Below are 20,333 nucleotides of genomic sequence, written 5' to 3'. Positions count from 1 at the left end.
CTGTTGGTGGGAATGTATATTGATACAGCCACTATAGAGAACAGTATGGAGGTTCCTTAAAATACTAAAAATAGAGCTACCATATGACTCAGCAATCCCACTCTTTGGCATATACCCTGAGAAAATCATAATTAAAAAAGAGTCATATACCACAATGTTCATGGCAGCTGTATTTAGAATACATAGGAAATGGAAGGAACCTAAATGTCCATCAACAGATGAATGGATAAAGAAGATGTGGCACATATATACAATGGAATATTACTCAGCCATAAAAGAAAATGAAATTGAGTCATTTTTAGTGAGTTGGATGGACCTAGATACTGCCATAAAGAGTGAGTTAATTCAGAAAGAGAAAAACAAATACTGTATGCTAAAACATATATATAGAATCAAAAAAATGGATCTGAAGAACCTAGGGGCAAGACAGGAATAAAGACACAGATGTAGAGAATGGACTTGAGGACATGGGGAGGGGGAAGGTAAACTGGGTTGAAGTGAGAGAGTAGCACTGACATATATACCTTACCAAATGTAAAATAGATAGCTAGTGGGAAGCAGCTGCATAGCACAGGGAGATCAGCTCGGTACTTTGTGACCACCTAGAGGGGTGGGATGCGGAGGTTGGGAGGGAGATGCAGGCGCGGGGGGATATGGGGGATATATGTATATGTATAGCTGATTCACTTTGTTATACAGCAGAAACTAACACAACATTGGAAAACAATTATACTCCAATAAAGATGTTAAAAAAAAGAAATACATAGGATCATAAGAGACTACTAGGAACAGTATATGCCAAACAATTAGATAACATATAAGAAACAAATAAATTTCCCCAAATATACAACCTACCAAGATTGACTCAGGAGGAAACAGATAATGTAATCAGACCAATAATTATTAAGGAGACTGAATCAGTAATCAAAAGCTGCCCAGCATAGAAAACCCCAGGACCAGATGGTTTCATTGGTTAATTCTACCAAATGTTAAAAGAAAAATTAATACCAATCCTTCTCAGACTCTTCCAAAAAATTGAAGAGGAAGGAACACTTTTAAATTCATTTTACAAGGCCAGCATTACCCTGATACCAAAGCTAGATTAGGAGTCTACATGTAAATAAAACTATAGACCAATATCCCTGATGAATACAGACACAACAATTCTAAACAAAATATTAGCAAACTGATGTCAACAATACATTAAAAGGATTATACATCATAAGCAAGTGGGATTTATCCCTGTAATGCAAGGATGGTTCAATATGCAAAGCAATAAAGGTGATACACCATATTAGCAGAAAAGAAAAAAATATATGATTATCCCTGAAGATGCAGAAAAAGCATTTTTCAATATACAATATGTGTGCAAAACTAAAACCCTCAATGAATTGGGTATAGAAGGAACATACTTCAATACAATAAAGGCCATATGACAAACCCACAGCTAACATTATACTCAACAGTGAAAATTTGAAAGCTTTTCCTCTAAGATCAGGAAAAAGCCAAGGATTCCCACTCAGACCACTCTTATTCAACATAGTACTGTCAGTCCTCACTAGAGAGCAATTTAGCAAGACAAAAATAAATAAATAAATAGAAAAATAAATAAATAATAAACATCCAAATTGGAAAGGAAAAAGGAAAATTGTCATTATCTGCAGATGATATGATCTGATACTAAGAAAAAGTCTAATGAGTCAACCATAAAAATATTGGAACTAATCAACAAACTCAGTAAAGTTGCAGGATATAAAATCAACATACAGAAATCAGTTTTTTTTCTTTAACAACAAAACATCTGGAAAAAACATAACTAAGCCATTCACAACATCATCAAAAACAATAAAATACAGTTGACCCTTGAACAAAGTGGGGGTTGGGGAGCTGATGCTCTGTGCAGCCAAAAATCTGCATATAACTTATATGCCCTCCATGTATGTGGTTTCCCTGTACCCCCCATTATACATCCACAGATTCAACCAATTGTGGATTATGTAATACTGTAGTATTTACTATTGAAAAAAAATCCATGTATAAGTGGACCAGCACAATTCAAACACATGTTGTTCAAGGGTCAACTGTCTTTAGAAGATATCTGCACAATGAAAATTACAAGTCCTTGATGAAAACAATTGAAAAGACACAACCAAATGGAAAGACATCCTGTGTTCATGGATCCGAAGAATTAATATCATTAAAATGCCCAACTATCCAAAGCCTTCTGTAGATTAAATGGAATCCTTATCAAAATTCCAATGGCATTTTTTAACCAGAAAGAAAATATAAACAATCGTAAAATTTGCATGGAACCACAAGACTCCAAATAGCCAAAGCAATCATAAGAAAAAAGAACAAAGTTGGAATCATCACACTTCCTGATTTCAAACTATACTACAAAGTTATAATAATCAAAACAGTATGGGACTGACTGGCATAAAATAGACACACAGAGCAACTGAATACAACTGAGAGCCCAGAAATAAACCCCACATATATGTTCAACCAATATTTGACAAGGGTGCCAAGAACACTCAATGACGAAAGGATGGTCTCTTCAACAAATGGTATTAGGAACACTGGATAATCAGATGCAGAAAAATTAAACTGGATCCCTATCTTACACCACTCACAAAAATTAACTCGAAATGGGATAAAAATTTAAACATAAGACCTGATACCATAAAACTCTTAGAAGAAAACATAGGAAAGAAACTCCTTAACATTGGACTGGGCAATGTTTTTTGGTATTACACCAAAAGCACAAGCAACAAAAGCAGAAATCAACAAATAGAACTACATCAAATATAAAAGCTACACAACAAAAGTAACAATCAAAAAAATGAAAAGGCAACCTATGGAGTGGGAGAAAATATTTACAAAGCATATACCAAATAAGGAGTTAACATCTAAAGTATATAAGTAATTCATACAACTCAGTGTAGAAAAATACAATACAAAATGAGCAAAGGAACTAAATGGACATTTTTCCAAAGAAGACATACAAATGGCTAACAGGTACAAGAAAAGATGTTCAACATCACTAATCATCAGGGAAATGCAAATCCAAACCATGAGATATCACCTCACACCTAATAGAATGGTTACCATCAAGAAGATAAGAGATGTGTTGGCGAGGATATGGTAAAAAGGGCACCTTTGTACACTGTTGGTAGGAACATAATTTATTTCAGCTACTATGGAAAGTAATATGGAGATTTCTCAAAAAATTAAAAATCGCACTACCATTTCAAGTCCACTAATGAGTATATATCCAAAGGAAATGAAAACAAGATGTTAAAGAAATATATGCACTCCTATGTTTACTACAGCATTATTCACAATAGACAAGATATGGAGACAACCTAAGTATCTGTTAACAGGTTACTGGATATAGAAGCTATAAATATAAATATATATCAATACATACACACATATACTCACACACACACACACACACATACATTGAAACATTATTCAGCCATGAGAAAGGAGGAAATCCTGCCACTTGCAGCAACATGAATGGACATTGAGGACATTATGCTAAGTGAGATAAGTCAGACAGAGAAAGACAAATACTGTATGATATCACCTACATGTAGAATCTAAAGAAGCCACCTCATAGAAACAGAGTAGAATCATGGTTCCCAGAGGCTAGCAGTAGGCAAGTTGGGGAAACATTTATTAAGGGTACAAACTGGGAACAAGTGAATAAATAAGTCCTAGAGTGCCAATATATAGCATAGTGATTATAATCAACAATATTATATTATAAACTTCAAGGTTTCTAAGAGACTAGATCTTAATTGTTCCCACCACACACACACACAAAAATGGTAATTATGTGACATGATATAGGTGTTAGCTAACGCTATGGTAATAATCATATTGAACATATAAATCTATCAAATCAACATGTTGTACAACTGAAACTTACACAGTGTTATATGCCAATTATATTTCAATTAAAAAACAAACTTAAGATGGTTTTAAGAGTGAAAAAAGGGAAATAAGAAAGTATCTTAAGACAAATGAAGATGAAAACACAACATAGTAAAACGTGAGATTCAGTAAAAGCAGTACTAAGAGAGAATTTTATACCAGTATTCACCGACACTAAAAAAGAAGAAAGATTTCAAATAATCGGCATAACTTTACATCTCATGGAACCATGAAAAGAGCAAACTATGCCCAAAGTTAGAAGAAGGAAGTAAATAATAAATATCAAAGCAGAAATAAATGAAACAGAGAATAGAAAAAAATTAAGAGTTGGTTCTTTTGAAATGAAAACAAAATTTTAAAACCTTCAGCTAGAGTAACTAAGGAAAATAGAAAGAAGAATCAAATAAATAAAAAAAGAAATTCAAGAGGTGACATTACAACCAAAACTGATATCACATAAATTAAAAGTATTACAAGAGATCACAGCGGACTATTATAAATAATAACATGCCAACAAACTGGATAACCTGGAAGAAATGGATAAATTGCTAAAAACATACAACCTACCAAGACTAAATCAGGAATATATTGATAATCTGAACAGACCTATAACTAGCAAGGAGAGTAAATGAGTAATCAAAAATGTTCCAACAATGAAAAGCTTAGGACCAGATGGTTTCATGGATGAACTCTACCAAACATTAAAGAAGAACACCAGTTCTTTTCTCTTTCAAAAAATCAAAAAGGAGGAAACACTTGCAAACACAATTTATGAGGCCAGCATTACCATGATACCACAGGCGTAAAAAGATACTAGAAGATACTAGATAGATACTAGATACTAGATACCACAGGCGTAAAAAGATACTAGAAGAAAGAAAACCAATATCCCTGATGAATACAGATGCAAAAATCCTAAACAAAGTATTAGCAAACTGAATTCAATAGAACATTAAAAGGATCATACACCATAAACAAGTGGAATTTATCCCTGGGATTCAAGGATAGTTCAACAGAGGAAAATCAGTGTGATATATCACATTAACAGAACAAAGGAAAAAATATGATTATCTCATAGATGCAGAAAAAGCATTTGACAAATTTCAACACTCTTTTATTATAAAAATACTCAACAAATTAGGAATGGAAGGAAATTACCTCAACATAATAAAGGTTGTATATAAAAATCCCACAGTAACATCACACTCAAGAGTAAAAAAACTGAAAGCTTTTTTTCTAAGTTTAGGAACAAGGCAAGGATGCCCGCGTTCACCACGTAAATTCAACATAGTATTGAAGACTACTGCTAGCTAGATCAATTAGGCAAGTAAAAGAAATTTAAAAGGCATCAAAATCAGTTCAGGACACAAAATCAACATTAAAAAATCAGCTGTATTTCCATACACTAACAATGAACAATCTGATAGAAAATTAAGAACATAATTGCAATTACAACAGCATCAAAAAGAATAAAATAATTAGGAAAAATTTAATCAAGGAGCATAAGACTTGTACACTGAAAACAAAAAACATTGCTGGCAGAAATTAAAGATTACATAAATAATTGGAAAGACATCTCATGTTCATGGATTGGAAGGCTTAATATAGTTTAAATGTCCACACTACCCAAAGCAATCTACAGATTGAATACAATCCCTATCAAAATCCCAGGGCATTTTTACGGCAAACAGAACAAAATTGAAGGCCTCATATTTCCTGTATTCAAAACATATTACAAAGCTACACTAATTAAAACAGTATAGCATAAAGACAAACATATAGACCTATGTAAGAGTACAAAGAGCCCAGGAACAAACTCACCTATATACAGTCAACCGTCTTTAACAGGGTAGTCAGAACACACAATGGGGAAAGGACAGTCTCTTCAGTAAATGATATTGGAAAACTTAATGTCCACATTCAAAAGAATGAAACTGGACACTTATCACATATCATACACAAAAATCAACTCAAAATGGATTAAAGACTTAAATGTAAGACCTGAAACCATAAAACTCCTAAAAGGAAACATAGAGGAAAAGCTTCATAATATTGATCTTATAAATGATTTCTTGGATATGACACCAAAAGTACAGGGCAACAAAAGCAAAAATAGACAAATGGGAGTATGTCAAACTAAAAAGCAGATTCACAGAAAAACAGATGATCAACAGAGTGAAAAATCAACATATGGAATGGGAGAAAATATTTGCAAGACATATTTCTGATAAGGGGTTAATTTCCAAAATATATAAAAAACTCCTACAACTCAATAGTAATCAATCCATCAATTAATCTTAATTAAAAAACAAAGAAATGACCTGAATAAACATTTTTCCCAAAGAAGACATACAAGTGGCCAAGATGTATATGAAAATATGGTCAAGCATTGCTAATTATCAAGGAAATGCAAACCAAAACCACATGAAGATATTACCTCACACCTGTTTGGATGGCCATTATAATAAAAGAAAAAAAAAGGAAAATAACAATTGTTGGAGAGAATGTTTAGAACCCTTGTACCATGTTGATGGGAATGTAAAACAGTGCAGTTACTAAGGAAAACAGCATGGAGGTTCCCTAAAACTTTTTTTGAATACTACCATATGATCTAACAATCCCACTTCCGGGTATGTCCAAAAGTAGTGAAAATGGGATCACTAAGAGATATTTGCACTCCCATGTTCACTGCTGCATTATTTACAATATTCAAGAGGTGGCAACAACCTAAATGTCCATTGATGAATACACAGATAAAGAAAATATGGTAAATACATACAATGGAATATTATTTGGCCTTAAAAAATAAGGAAACCCTGTTATGTGCTACAACATTGACAAATCTTAAGGACATTATGCTAAATGAAATAAACCAGTCACAGAAAGACAAATAGTGCATGTTTCTACCTATATAGGGTATCTAAAGTAGTCCAAAGTAGTCAGACTCACAGAAACAAAAAGTAGAATGGTGGTTGCCAACAGCTCCCACCATGGTGGGGAAAATAGGGAGTTACTGTTAAATGAGTACAGAGGAAAATAGGGAGTTACTGTTAAATGAGTACAGAGTTTCAGTCATACAAGATGAGAAAGTTCTAGAGATAGCCTGTATAATACTGAACTCTTAAAATTTTGTTGGGAGGGTAGATCTCATGTTATGTGTATCTTACCACAATTTTTAAAAATTGAAGAAGTAGTCCTAACATATCAATAATTATTTTAACATATAAAAAACTTAAATTCACCAATTAAAATACAGAGATTGGCAAAGTGGATTAAAAAAAAAAAACATGGTTCAGTATATGCTGTCTGCAAGAAATTCACTTCAAACAAAGATATGTGTAGGTTGAAAGTAAATGGATGGGAAAAAAAGGTATACTATTGAAGCATGACTATTTAAGAAAGCACTTTTGCATAAAGTAGACATCAGAGCAAGGAAAATTAGTAGGAATAAAAAGGAACATTATACCACATTCATGAAATAACATAATTATAGAGATAGAGAAAAGATTAGAGGTCAGGGTTAGGGAAAAGGGCAAAGCAGGCGAGTGTGGCTTTATAAAGGGTTAGAATGAGAGAGCCTTGTGATGCTACAGTTAAGTATTTTGATGTGGCAGTGATTACATTAAGCTGCACATACACATACACACACAAGTGCTTATATAAGTGGGGAAATATGAATAAGATCAATGTCAGTTTTCTGGGTTTTGATATTGTACTATAATTATGTACCATAGCACTGGGGGAGGCTGGGTGAAGGGTACACAGGGTCTCCTTTTACATTTATTGCAACTTCCTATGCATCTAAAATTATTTCAAAAATGTGTATATGTACACGTGTGTACACACGCACACACATACACACATTACACTGGTCTCCTTGCTGTTTCTTGAACATGTCAAACAAGCTCCCACATCAGGGCCTTTGCAAATTCTGTTCTCTCTGCCTGAAATGCTCTTCTTCTTGATATTCACATGTCCTGCTTCATTCATGTCTCGCACCTTCCCTGACCAGTGTTATTTAAAACAGTATCATTTAGTATTCTTTATCTCCTTATTTATCTTGGTTTATCAACCTCACAGTCCTTATTACTCTGATGTTATATATTATATATTATTTGTTTTCACTGCCTGCATCATCCTCTAGAATGCAAACTCCACTGAGTGTAGGAACTTTGTTCTGTCCATCACTATTTCCCCCGTGCCTAAAACAGAGCTGAGTACATAGCAGATATTCAATAAATAAACATTAAGTGAATGAATAGATCAAAAGGGGAAAAACAGATTCAGTTTAAAATCTAGATTTCCCCATAGACAAAATATCATATTTATATGACTGTTTCTTTAAGCCTAATAACATTAAACCATATAGTCCAATTATTTACTCTTCCAAACCACCCTCTGTTCTTATGCTTCTTTTAAAAAGTTACTTTTGAAAAAAAAAAGGGTGTAACCCATGGACTTCTGGTGTTTTCTGCTTCATTGTAAGGACATGGGAGAATTATTTTGATTTTCCTCTATATTTACTTTGCTTAGACAAAAATATTAAATCAAATATTACTTTATATTTTATGAGTTTTTCTAAGTGTATTAAAATTTTATTGGATACTCTGGTTACCTGGCTGGTAACATTTAGGAACAACTAGAAACCAGAAACCTAGGATTCAGTCATAGCTTCTCATATGACCTTCAATAATTTTTAAAAATCATCCCTGGGCCTCAGTTTTCTTCTCCTTAATATGAAGAGACTAGGTAATATATCTAATGTTCCTTTTAATTCTATGAATGAAGATAAGCATATGGCAAATGTTCTCTATTTCTGATTATACTCCATGGTAGATTCCATTTGAGATTCTGTTTAGCCCACAACCTCCCTTTCTATAGGAACTTTATGTCCCTTCATAGGGTTGGGGCCAAATAGCCATGTGTATACCACATGATCTTGCCCCTCCAGCTGTAGATAATCAAATCCTGGGTTGACATCTGGTCCAAACTGGGTCAATCAAAAATGGGAATTGGGATTCAGAAATGCTAATGAGTCTCTGCTGATTGCCTGCATTTAGAACATGTAAATTTGGGAGCTCTAGGGTAAGCCCTGTTTGGCTAGGTGCTGAGGGAGTGAGAAGAATAAAGCATACAAGCTGAAAGAAGCAGAGATAAACAGGAGACCCTTAGGTTCCAGGGATGGGGAGGGAGGAGAGAAAGAGGGTGGAAAGCTCCCATAGCCATTGACAGCTTTTCATTCCTAGTTATACTCCCTCATGTGCCTAGACTCTTGTATCTTTAATATAAATTCCTTTTTTGTTTTCACCTAGTTTGATGTACATCTTTGTTATTTGCAACCAACAATCCTTAATCAAGATGGACACAATTGGGTCAGTGATCAACAAACAAAATTATGCACAACTTAAAGCTCTAGACATGTTACGCAAAGTATCCTTGCCCCAGTTTCATTACATACTTAATCCTTAGTTAATTAGAAAATTCATTAACCAAGATATTTTATTCAATAGCCTTTAGTTAACTGAAGTCTCTGGGACTACCTGGATTAAAAACATTCATAATCCAACGGAAATACAACAATTACCTTCCAAAATCAAATGGTTTTAAAATTTGTTCTAAGCTTCTGCCCCCTTCTGTTAGTGCAGACTACTAATAATTAAACAGATTTCACTAGTTTCTATTGTGCATTGGATGTTTGGCTATGAAAAAAGTGTTACATGAATGCTCAGTCTCTATTCGTCTCATCCATAATGGTAAAGGGAACAGGAGATGGAGAGAGTTCTAATTAGTTATAAAATTCCAGAGAGCTAATTTTTTATTCTAGTTGATCCAATGACCTCTGTGTTATTGCCTCCTTTGCTCTTACTCCTAAAATCTAAGATCTATAAGTGAAGAGCAATGAGTTACATAATAGAGACAAATTATCATTATTGTAAAAGGCATTGAAGCAGAAAACTAGCTTTTTTTCCCCTTCCCAAAGAGAATCAATAGTAAATAAGAAGCCTCTAGCAACCCTGTTATTGGGTATAGTTGTGCTCTGCTTGGTTAACTTTGACATTCATTACAGCTTCTCGTTAGAAGAATTTCATTTCTTAACACAAGAAATGCTGTTTCTTAGAGCCTATTGCATCATAATATAAACAGAACAAATCTGCATCATACATCTGCATGTATGCATTGTACGATTATTAATTCAGAACTGGTGAAGGAGGTCCTGAAGTTTTACTATTTTCAGAGCTGTTGCAATGCCATTAACATATCAAGAATGCTTGGTATAATTTTTAATGAACACTTTACTTTCTTACTCTGATGAATTAATAAGAAAAATTTGTAAAATCACATAATTTACATGCAAATAATATTGCTACCGCAGTTTTTAAAACATTTGAAAGCAGTTCACCACAACTATTGCCCTAATTTTGTTTAAACTATTAACAGAGATTCAAATCCCTTTTCTTGTAAAGAGCCCAATTCAATTAATATCCTAACTCTCATATATTCAATAGAGCACTTAGAAGACATTTTAAAATACATAAAACCTAGATGTTCCTACATTCACCCATCTTAACACTTATTTTAATTAAATATCAGTGCTTTAATAGCCAGTAAAAAAAAGATATTTTTAGCATGACTACTATATCCAGGCTATAACAAGTTTTTGATTGGGGGATCTGAATTAAGGAAATTTTATTTTACTATAGTTTGGACCCCAATGATTCAGAATTTGTGATAATTCAGACAGGAGCTGAGATTAAATTGACCTCAGTATTATTTAAGAAGAGTTTGATAAGCAAACTAATAGTGTAAACAAGATAGTAGAGAAGATACTAAACTACTTAAAAGAAAAAGTGCTTCCAATCGCCTTTAAATACTTTATAAATATCTCATTACACATAATTCATTGATATACTAACTACAAATCATTCCCATCTGTTTATTAAAGCAAAATTCCTAAGGGTAGTACTTTGTTTAACCTAGTTCTGGTTACTACATGCACAAAGAAGCCATAAAAACTGCAGTTCATAAAAAATATTCTAAAATTCAAAACTTCAACCATTTTAGACCTATTCTTCCAAAGTTATTACAAATTAAGAAAAATCTGAAACATATGGAATCTAATACCCATTTCCTTATACCCCTACTCTTTTCCTTCTTCTATGGAATCACAAGTATCTGTACCAATATGGTAGCAATAACAATACAATCGATGATAAATTAAAACTATTGATAATAAGCAAAACAACCCAGATAATAATGATAGCCTTGAAAGTACACAGGAAAAGAAACAATATAAGAGTCTGTGTGCACATTTAGAGATTAAATTCAGCAAGACCAATTAAATGAATTACTATATGATATATGCCCAGCCCTGCAAAGGGCAAACAGCAATAAGTAATGAGACTAGCTTATGTATGACCTGTGGAATCAAACTTATTACTTGTCTCACACCTGATATGTCAACTAGTTTTCAATTTGAAAGAAAAATAAAAGTTATTCCAGGTGGATGATAAGAAATGTCACAGAATGTAAAAAGAATGCTTTGAATTCCTCAGTTGAAAGATGCTGTATAAACACAAAGTCTAGCAATAAGACAGAATGGAAAAATAGAGAAGATATTCCTTTTTATTCTAAATTTTGGAAAACCTATATTCACACACACACACACACACACACAATTTAGATGATAAAAATGTAATGAAGAACTCTGAATCATCATCTGAATGAAAGGATCCATACTTTTAATCCAGAAGTAACTAACTTCTGACTTTTTCCTTCGTAAAATAAAGAAAATTATTTTTGAAGTAAAAATCTAGTGATTCAAAAATTGCCTGCGTTAGACACAGTAAACTCAGGGCTAGTTTTAAAATAACTTGGGCTAGTCTTCTTCATGGTGCTACTTCCAGTCAAATCACCCAGTTTCAAATGCAGCTTATCTGATATGGATCTAGCTTTTGAGACTATGACAGAAAATCTTTCCTGAATATCTTTTTAAAAATATAAATGTATTTTGTAAAACTCACTTTGGGGCCACAGAAATAGCTCATAATTGACAGTGAAAACAAACCAATATCCACAGTGGTTAGGAAAAGTGGAAATGAGGTACAAAAAGTGAACATGATGAGGAGTCATATAATTCAGGACTGTGAAAGGTTATGGAGATATTATACTGTACAAAGTAGTTTAATGAAGAGTGTTAGAAAACATCCATTTTTCTCATTATTAATCATATCAAAATTCAATTTCAGGTTTTCAGTTAACATTTATTGCATTTTAAAATTGCTACGAAAAGCTTCTCTTTCAGTAACAAAGTCTCACCATCAAATCCCTGAGGTGCATTAGTCCTTAAGAAAATAGGAATCAATCTGACCACAGGGAAACTTTTGGGTACCAACAGTCCAAAGAGAGTTAATAATTCATAATATAAGATATGATACTAAAAGAATGATAACTATGTGTGAGACAGTTCCTGTATTAGTTTATATCTTATATATGAAGGTTTATGTTTTATTTTGTTTGTAGGTACCATACTTTAAGAAGGAACTCAACTCTCCACTTTTCTTCCTATACTGAATTGGCTGTGGGTATTTTTCACTTAGTTAAAAAGGTTATGTTCCAGAAAATATGCTACAAAAATAATTGTCGGGTAAAAGTCATTTTTCCCATAAGCTTCCATAATAAAATCTAGAGATGTACTCAGCTGGGAAATTTTTCAATTGACATAATAAAGATCATACTTAAGAATATGATAACACTTTTAAAACTACATATTTAAAGAAAATTATAACTTATGGATACATCATTGGTACTCAGTGCTCTACCTTCACACAGTGGTAAAAATATTGAGAGTTATCTCTTATATGGTAACAAAACTAACAATTCCTTACCCTATTTCACATGCTGCTGCCACTGAGATTTAGCAATACACCTAAGATGTGTACCTGCCTTATACCACCATAGTACTTAGAACTTGACATATAAGGTAATTCTAACTTCCTCAACAGTTTCTCTATCATTTAAATTCACCAGTTCTCTTTCCAAAGATCTTCCCTTTTGATACCAGCATAAGCAGCTAAGAACAGAAATGTGCCATAATGCTTAGCAAAGGAAACCCCAATGCCTTCTGAAAATATTTTGCTACCTGTTAACTGGTCAATTTCCAACAATGATCAGATATTCATTGACTGTGTCTGTGTGGACCATTCTGTTCTCTAATAGCTATTTAGAACTTATAAACTATTGTTATTTAACTAACAGCTGATATCCTAAGTAAAAGATGCTCAAAACAATTATATTTGTTGCAATTATTAGCTACTTTGAATTAAAGTTTATCAGTAATAACTATAATCAGAGAAGACTATTGCTGAAAGCAAAAGATACTAAATGAAAGATATAAGATGATATATAGAAGCCTCAAAAAAATTTAAGCTTGGGTATGTTATTCCTTAGAGTAAATCTGTGAATTAACTTGAAAGTTCTTTGTATTTGGAATTCAAATATGCAAGTTTCTTTGGGAGCGGGCATGACTCTTTTTTGATGTAAAAGTATATTTTACACTATTACATATTTTGCAGTATATTTCCTTGTTGTTATTTTTTTATATACAGACATCAAATTACAATGGATGACAAAAACCCAGAAGACTAGTCATGTAACTGATTCTCAATACAGCAGACAGTTGTTATAAAAGCACTATAAGTTCTGCAGAGGTTTGTAATTGCAGTTTAAACACTGATGTTAGTTGCCCATTATTAACACATGTGCTATTAATAACATTATTTTAGAACTTTGACAGACATCAATTTGCAGGACTCTAACATATCCCCCTTTGTTTTCAGAAAACAACAGAAATAGTAGTACTAATTAGCAGTACTAAAAACTAAGCTATCATGTATTTTAATGGACCAAAATTCATGTTGTTTATAGAATTTCCCTAATTTACTTTATTAAAAATTAGTCTTTGGAGCATATTAATAATCTAAAGTTGTACTAATCAGATCAGTCTTGTACAAAACACTTAGATTTTAACTGTCTTAGGAGACAGTGAAAAATGTACAGGTTATAAAAATATGTGAACCTAATACTCTATCTACATGTGCTCAGAAAACATTCTTACTTGCCCCAGGAAATAGGATTATTTTAAGTCTGACTTCTACAGTATCTACATTTGAAAAATTATTGACATTTAATAAAGGTATGTAATTTGTCATAAAATAAATTATGCCCAGTGCAATGTAGTTAATTGCCACTGACAGTCCTCTCCCCCTTTAGGTTTATCCAAGAGAGTAATTTTCACAAATATTCGAAAATCAAGTGCCTTAGCTCATGCTGTGCTGAACTCCTCCCCTTCCAACAAAGTCTATACTTCTGTCAAAAACCAAATCAAGTCTGACTTTCTCTATAATGCCTTCTCAGACAAACACTAGCCTCCAAAGATCTCCTTTTACTCTTAATTCTTTTAGTTCTTATTCTGTATTATTCTATGTTCCATTTGTTGACCATCATGTCTCATGTATGTATTTTCTTTCTCCAATGGGTAAGCAATTTAACTCCTGGAACCTGTTTCTGTCTATTCTCCACAGTACCTAGTATAGTAATGGGCACTCGGTGAAACTAGAAAATAAAAGCTTGTTGAAAGTCTATTTAAAAAATAAAAACCTAACTCATTCCAGAGTTCACTGGTCAAATGCCTCAAAAATGAACTATTAATATTATCTTATAATTTGGCTATGACAATCTAGATAGATACTCTTGAGTATGTGGCCCCTTCATAGCCATAGTCATTACAATAGAATTTTAAATTGGATCCAAATTACTGCCATTTTCTAAACTTACTGCCTGTTTCTAAAAGTATGTGAAGGTGAACAGCAAGTATCCACATGGTACATTATTATTTCAAATAATTCAGACTTGAATTCATCAAGAACTTTTCCAAAACAAAAACATTTCTAACTTTGGAATCTAGCACGGAGAAACACATTTGTTTGCCAGTTCACAAAACAAACAATACTAGCTGAGGTCCAAGATTATTTTGCAGTGATACCCAGAATTATATTGTGCTTTAAATCATACCCAAGAGAACCTCAAACAACATGAAAGCTTCCAAAGCAAAGCATTTTACCCAAAACTGTCGGAGTTGTCAGTCGACTGATTCACTAGATAAAGTTATCTAATCACAAATGGCATCTATATCCTTTTAAAAAACTTTAGCTTAAAAGCGCTTACTCAGAACTAAATTTAGCTTTTCCATTACTGCACTTCTTTCTCACTTATTTCTTCTTTTTCGAAAAAAAGAAGCCTGAAATGGCTTAAAAACCAGTAGGGAGGGAAGAGAGCCAAATAAAAGAAGGAACCCAGCTTTCATTGTTTGCACACAGAAGTACCTTACAATCAAAATTACTAGTTAATCTAAATTCAGTCTGCTTTTGAAAGGGGTCAACTGTGAACTGTAATTTTTTTCAATCATTTGCTCTTAAAGAAACAACTTCACTCCTCAAAGATAATATTGTTAATTAAAAAAAAAGTACCTACAACTTTAGATCGTCATGTAATTACCCTGTGCAAAATACCACTTCAGGTTATTCATGCCAATGCTGTTTGGAGCAACTATTCTCAACTGCAGGCTACCCTAGGATGAACACATAGATCATAACATATCCTCGCTTTTATTAGGGACATTTTAGGTTTCCTCATCATACTTATTTTTTTTTTTGTATGTCATTCTGGATAAGTTCCTAAAACCTGTTTGTCCTGTTACCAGTCAGCCACTCTTCTCCTACTTCTCTTCAAGTTTGATGCCACTCTGCTAAGTCACGTGGAGTGTGTGTTTGCTAGTTTGTTTTATTAGTATTATTTAATATAAGTACTGTCTTCCTAACTTGTACACTTCTTCAGGAGTCAGAAACCAGGCACATGGCTTTCAGAAGCTCTCAGCACATAAGTAACAAGAAAACTGAAAAGTAAGGGGCCATGCCAGCTGCCTGTTCAAGCCTTGAGGCATGGAGCCACAGCAGCCTGAGAATTGGCTCTAGAGAAGCCTGCGGTTAGGCTGAGCCTCCCGAGAGCGAGAGCGAGGGAAAAAAAGGGGCGAGCACTGCACTGGAAACGTCTGTCCCCGAATTAGGGACCAGGCTACATGATTGTACGTAGAATTATCAGCATCCATGGCATCTAAGAAGCAAAGCCAGGCCTTAAGCACCGACCCCTCGTTCCTGGACGCCCGGGTTTAGACCAGAAAGTGATGCTTTTTAGAAGGAAAACTACCTCGAAGGGAATAGGGAACCGCGAGCAGATATGTAGGAGTGGCATCTCTGCAGGAGAAAGCAGCGCTTCAGTCGCCTCCCGGGGCCCCGGAGGCCGGAAAGGCTCCCCAGCACCGGGCGAGTGCGGTGCCACTACTCACCCCTACTCTCCTACGGTCCCCGTCGTCGCCCAGCTCGACACAGCCCCTGCAGGGGGAGCCCCTCCCCCGCCCGCCGCCAGGGGTGGGCTCAGCGGGCTAGAGGAAGCGGCGGAGCAGGTGTTCGTGAGCCGGGACTAGAGACGCGCCCCACGAGGAGCTGGGTGCAAGGGAGGTAGTCTGGTGCCTTGCGCTCCCTGGCGCCGCCAACTTCACCACCATCGACGTGGAGGGGCGAGGGGAGGCAATGGGGGGGAGGCCCTCGCCCAGCGGCTCGGATCCTCCCGGGGTACTAGGCCCGAGTTCGGGTGGGACCGCCGCCCCCGGCCCCCTCAGGGACGCGATCCCCAGGCCTAATTCCCGTCCCTCAGCCACCGTGGCCACAGAGCAGCGGCGGCTCCCTCTCGGGGCCGCGGTCGCAGCGGCATCCTCGTGCTCCTCCTTCCCTGGCGCCGCTGCCTACACACACAGCCTCGGCGCCCCGACCGCTGTCGCCTAGCAACCGCGCGCATGCGCCCCGCCCCCGCTGGCGACCGCCGTCACTGCTGGCGCCGCTGTCGGGGCTCAGTCAGCGACCTAGAAAAGGGCGCAAAAGCCCATTTCCTAGGGCCTGGATAGAGCGACATCAAGGTAGGGGTGAGGTGGGGAGAGGGGCAGGATATTCTGCAAATCGAAAGAGGCCGGAGAATTTAGGTTATGACCGTCTCCCGGCCCCTCCGCAGGCTCACTGATGATTGAAACTAACGCTCCCGACAATCTCCTAACTTATTCTTCAGACTCGCTTCCTCCAATCCAATACTTAACAAGGGCTTCCAGAGGAATTTTCTAAATAACTTCTCTGACCATGTCACTCATCTGCATAACTCCAGTGGTTAAGGGACAGCCCCCTTAATAGGGCCTAACCGTTCTTCACTATTGCAACAGCATCCTCTCTGGTCTCCCTGCTTTTAGGCTTGTCTCCCTGAAATCCGTTCTCATATTTCTACCGGATTGATTTTTGTAAAACATAAATCTACTCTCACTTCCCTCTGGTTTAGAGAATGGGCTTTGGAGTTAGAGCCAGTTTTTAAATTCTGCCTCAAAACCGAGTAGCTATGTTTCCTTGAGCTAGGGTGCTTAACTTCTCTGAATATGTTTCCTCATGGAGTTAATTATAGCACCTATAGACTGGTTTTGAGGATTAACTAAGAGAGTACATGTAAAGCACTTAACATACATAACTTACTCTGTCACAGAGTAAGCATTCAATAAAAATTAGAGCTATTTTTCAGTAGGTCTTGTTGCCTATAATAAAATACGAACTCCCTAGCTTAGCATTCAAGGTCTTCTAAGATCTTGCCTCTATTTTTCTAGCCCTAGCTACTTTTCAATCCCCCTTGGGCACCCAGCAACAGACTAGTCCTTGCAGTTTTTGAGACACATCTAGATCTATGAAGTGCTTATATATAAAGGTTCATCTAGGGAAGAATTCTATGCAAACCCTCCAGTTAGCGAACATGTAAGTATCCAGTGGTCCTTCCCAAATTACACGTTAATGTTAAAATATTGACACTGAGAATTGACTTGTAGGTAGTGACTCTTTACAAAAATTGTGTGGTTTTCTGGGGGCTTATTTACTTGATCTTTTTGAAATTAGACTTAGAGTTTCTGTAATGTGTAATGACAGAAATATCACCAATTTTGAACTTAATATCAATACAATGCATAAACGTATTTACAAACATCCTGTGCCCTTCTGGATGTTTATTTAATAAAAGTTTGAAACATTTTAGTAAGTGTAAAAATAGCTGTAACATGTGTAAGAAGTTTGAGAGACCCCAGAAGAATTGCTAATGAAACATTAGTGTAATCTCAAATAGAATATAAGACTAAAATGAAACTTTATGAGGACCAGACAGCCAGAAAATACTGAAGAAATAGAAGAACAGTTGGAAAGGTGACAAAGAGTGGAAATAATGGAAATAATCAACAAACTAATCAACAGGGAAGATCATAACAGGGAATATGTATTACAACTGTGAATATGGCAGTGAGCTTGGATGGAGTTCTCACACAGATCATACCTTTACTTTTGTATGATACAGACGTGCCTTTCAGGTTCAAAGGAAGACAACTGCTTAGCGTTCCGTCTTTTGCAAGGGCCGTCAACAAGTCACAGAAGCAGACTTCTAAGATAACTTGCTTCGATCTTCTAAAATCTGTATTTAGTCACATAAAATCTTTATTCTCTATTCACTTATTGAACTCATAATATTCTATAGCACACATTTATTATGCTTACAGTGAAACAGATGAATAAATAATCACCTTTAATTCTCCCATATACCTTTCTAGATACAGAACTGTGTTACTGCTGCACTTAAGCTCCTTCAATAGTTTTCCTGGGGTTTCAATATAAAATCTGAGCTCTCGCGCACAGCACTATATCTGTCTCTGTTATGCTGGTGAAGTAAAAACTCGACTATCAACAAAGAGAGACCTATCCACCTCAATATGGAAAGAAACAAAACATTTATTATTGAGTAAGCACAACACAGTAACCCTTAAGAGACTGCAAAGTCAGGATAAAGTTCCACACAGCTTACATAGTAAAGCAAATACAAAGTTTAATTGGGAATTGAGGCAGCTATTTGTTTAGTTAATTGACTTCCTCCAAAAGAATAATAAAACTTCTCTTATCTCCCCAAAAGACACCTTGAATCTTCCTGGAAGGCAAATGATTACACCTGCAGATGCGCTCCCACGTTAACCCTGTCTTTACATTTCCAAAGGGAATATGGCTCATGACCTTGGAAACATTTCTACATTATAAAACTGGAGACTGAGACTTTCTAGTCCCTGGAGAGATTTATTTACATTCCAAAAGTTAGAGAGAGGATTCAGATCCACTATGTCCCCACAAAAGACGCTCTAAGAAGTGAAGGGGAGGAAAATAACCTCTTTGTCCTTTACTCACCTTTATTTACAATTCAAAAACAGAACTCTGTGTTGGTAAGGTAGATGGCACCTAGTAGATTATGAGGAAGTCTTTTTTTAAATATATTTATTTATTTATTTTTGGCTGTGTTGTGTCTTCCTTGCGGTGTGCGGGCTTCTCACTGTGGTGGCTTCTCTTGTTGCAGAGCACGGGCTCTAGGCGTGCAGACTTCCATAGTTGTAGCACACGGGCTTAGTTGCTCTGCGGCATGTGGGATCTTCCAGGATCAGGACTCGAACCCATGTCCCCTGCATTGGCAGGCGGATTCTCAACCACTGCGCCACCAGGGAAGCCCGAGGAAGTCTTTCTTAAATAAATAAGAAAGCCACAGAAGAGGTAGCATTGCTCTGGATGTTGACGAATGAGTAGGAGTTTTCCAGAAGGGGATAAGAATAGTCCATGCAAAGGAAGAAGTATATTCAAAGATCCAGAAAATGTGAAAGTGCATAGTATGTTCAGTGAAAGTAGAAAAGTTTGACTTACACATACTATATGTCTGTATTTAGGGGTTGAGCAGCATAAGGCTGTAATGGAGTTGAGTATAGAGAAGTAGGTTGGAGACAGATTGTGAAATGCCTTTAATGCCATGCCAGAGAGTTTGGAAAAGGTCTATATCTGATGGCTAAAATAGGGCCATGTACTAATACTTGCTTGGGGGTCCGGCACAAATATTAGATAGTGCTCCAGCCCCAAAGAGCTTATAATCTAATGGATGCAAGAAGGCAAGATAACAATTAGCATAAATGAAATACCGTAAGTTGACAAATGTATTTTAGGGGAATAGATATATTTTAGGGAATAGATTAGGAATAATAGTCTTTGGACGAAGTTTCTGAGAAAGCTCCTTGGAAACTGGATGAAGTTTCTGAGAAATCTCCTTGGAAACTCCATCTTGAACTAAAACATAAGGGGTGTCCTTTATTGGAGTAGCACCTGTAATTCCAAATACTTGAACTCTGTGTAACCATTGCTGTAGTTCTACCCCCCCCCCCACCTCTGTTCCCTGTTTCCATTCCA

Source organism: Globicephala melas, chromosome X (assembly GCF_963455315.2).
Source record: "Globicephala melas chromosome X, mGloMel1.2, whole genome shotgun sequence".
Lineage (NCBI taxonomy): Eukaryota > Metazoa > Chordata > Mammalia > Artiodactyla > Delphinidae > Globicephala > Globicephala melas.
The sequence above is the reverse complement of the archived record's forward strand: the minus strand, read 5'-3'. Positions refer to the sequence as shown.